Here is a 2,665-nt window from a genome sequence, read left to right as displayed (position 1 = left end):
TCTAGCTACATATTGAACTTCCATCCTCTCAAGCCAGGGGCACAATATATGAATTTATGGTTGGATCAGAATCGCTGTTGTAATCATTGGCCAGTACGGAGAATTAAGTAAAACCACAAGTCTAAATCTCCATCCATGGCTAATTTAGGAAAGGGCAGATTTTTATCTAGCTAGTTAGCCACCCGAGTACAACAACACAACGAGATGCAACAATTCACGTTTTTTTCTGTCAATAAAGACGTTTGSCTTGTGATGTGATTGGTCTGAAGCCAAATCCAAACTGGCTTCCATTGACACTTTTTTTTTGGTGCACCAGGACCATTCACAGATGAATGATGAGCATTTTCAGGCAGAGTTTTAATACTCTTTCCCACACGTACAGTTTCAAGACAGGTCTGATTTATAATGGGAAACATGCAGGTGTGCAGTCTTTTCAGAAATGGCACACGCATATATTTARTGTGAAATGTACGCAATGGTTATAAATGAGGCCTCTGTGGTTTGTGAGGTTGTGAGAGGATTTTGCACCTATAACATTTCTGTCAACTGTGACTTTCATTATCACACTGTAGCATTTTAAAGGTCACTGAATTTCAGTGAAGTAAGCAAAGATAATATACACCATCAGACCAAACACTGTGTAGAAACACTTTGACAGAAATATTGAAATGAAAGAATTATGTTCCTCCGTGATGTTACACACTCACAGGTGTAGTTCCCTATATCAGATGGTTGTATGTTGGTGATGTGTAGAAACACTCTGTCACTCTTTATATGTAGTGTGACTCTGGGGTCACAAGTGAAGTCTGTACCATTATGGTTGGTCCGAAATTACACTTGACAGTCATTCCCCCACTTATCACTCAGTCTTATATATTAACAAAAAATAATTGGGCAGACAGATGTCTTTTTTTCAGTCACTGCCAACATGAAGGGAAACAGATTGAGTGTACTGTTTCATGGAATTTAGATTGAGCCAAAAGTAAAAGTTGATTTCTTATTGACTAACTGCACCCCACAGCACCAGAAGCAGAAGTAGCCTGAATACAAACATACTGGCCAACTGCAGAACCAAACATTACTTACTCAATGTTGTCTGCTCAGACTGAGTACAGAACTCAATGTCTATCCAACGTTASTTGTTCAATAGAGAAACAAAGTAACATTTTGGTTGACTAGTTATAATGGACCTTGAGAGCTGAGAGGAGGAAGTGGTTCTGTTTTCTAGCTTCTACCTGTCTTACTGTTTCACAGAAACACTTGGACCTCTGCTAGTGCATCTTGGTCTTTGCAAAACACCACAGARAGGCCAACATATTAACAACAGCCACCTCAACAGGTCCACTTCCTTCTTTATACACAAACAATGATAGATTCTGCACCACCACAAGGCTGAAGGGTTCTTATATCATATAAGCCTGATGTAGATAACGGTTCATTTTCCTGTGTACATGCTGGGTTAGATACATAAATGAATGGTGAATGGTTTAGTTTTGTCGTTACATCTCTTCACTTAAACATGTAATTAATGAGGCCTACATGATACATGGAGATGGAACATTGAAAGCAAGGAAAATACATTGTCATGAAGCATGTTGTGATGATGACTGGTCATCTCTACTGCTGCAGGTAATATATTTTACAAATGCAATACACTGACACCTGGTGGAAATGCACATGATCACATCTGTCCACAGGAACATTGGTTCTACGTAACATAATGTGCAGGATTCACATCTTCAGTCTACATTAACATTTGTTCTACGTAATATAATGTGCAGGATTCACATMATCTGTCCACAGGAACATTGGTTCTACGTAACATACTGTGCAGGATTCATACAGTAAGTGCTGATATTTACAGCAACAGAAGACAATCTACAGTACAGGACCTAATCAGCCAGGTGTCAGTAACCAATCAATGGAGCTATATAAAGTTGAAGTGTATCCGATGTAAAAGTAGGGGCATTACAGTAATCAAGATAYACAGTRAATGGATATACTGTACATTTGTATATCCAGGGCTGCTGAAATACTTTTTAACCCCTWGTGATAGAAAAAGGTGTCTAATGACATGTCGTCATTGGTCAACGGTGCCAGAGGTCAGGGGTTASAATGTGTCAGCTGGAGGGTTGAGTAAAGCCYATTGTCTCTCCTTGTGAATGTGCTGTAGGGCTCAATGTCCTGTTGCTCCTCCTACAAAGACATGAACAATATGTCAMCATATTACACTGTAAAATGTCATATGGGGCTGTGGAAATATTTGTAAATGTTGGCAAATTCAATTGAAAATGTGAAAGAGCATAGTCTGCAGCAAGCAATAACATCCCTGACAGTATTATGACTATAGGTAACAGAGGAAGCAAGAACAGCCCTGACAGTCTTATGACTCCAGGTAATATCAAGCATAACAGCCTTGAAAGTCTTACGACTCCATGTAACATCAAGCCATAACATCCCTGACAGACAAGACAGTGTTGTTGCATCACCTCTTTAAAGGTGTACACCGCTTTCTGCTGTGTTCTCCCGCTGTGTAAAAGAAGAGAAGACCAGTGAATGAACGTAACATAACATGGTTTTACACAGCAGATGCTTTCTGGAACAAAATGTTTGTGTGTTTGTGCGTGGCTGAATGCATGTTTTGTTCCTACACTAATTTTTGACA

General features: G+C 39.3%; 1 long non-coding RNA gene across 1 annotated transcript; it reads right to left on the bottom strand.

The window, feature by feature from the left end:
* Positions 1-1,334: 1,334 nt before the first annotated feature.
* Positions 1,335-2,578, bottom strand: LOC112078527 (uncharacterized). Its single transcript, XR_002895708.2, has 2 exons — positions 2,490-2,578; positions 1,335-2,196 (listed from the first exon to the last, which is right to left on the bottom strand). It is a non-coding gene; the product is annotated as an uncharacterized lncRNA (long non-coding RNA).
* Positions 2,579-2,665: the final 87 nt, after the last annotated feature.

Source organism: Salvelinus sp. IW2-2015, unplaced genomic scaffold (assembly GCF_002910315.2).
Source record: "Salvelinus sp. IW2-2015 unplaced genomic scaffold, ASM291031v2 Un_scaffold5805, whole genome shotgun sequence".
In the NCBI taxonomy this organism is placed as follows: Eukaryota; Metazoa; Chordata; class Actinopteri; order Salmoniformes; family Salmonidae; genus Salvelinus; species Salvelinus sp. IW2-2015.
The sequence above is the reverse complement of the archived record's forward strand: the minus strand, read 5'-3'. Positions and strand labels throughout refer to the sequence as shown.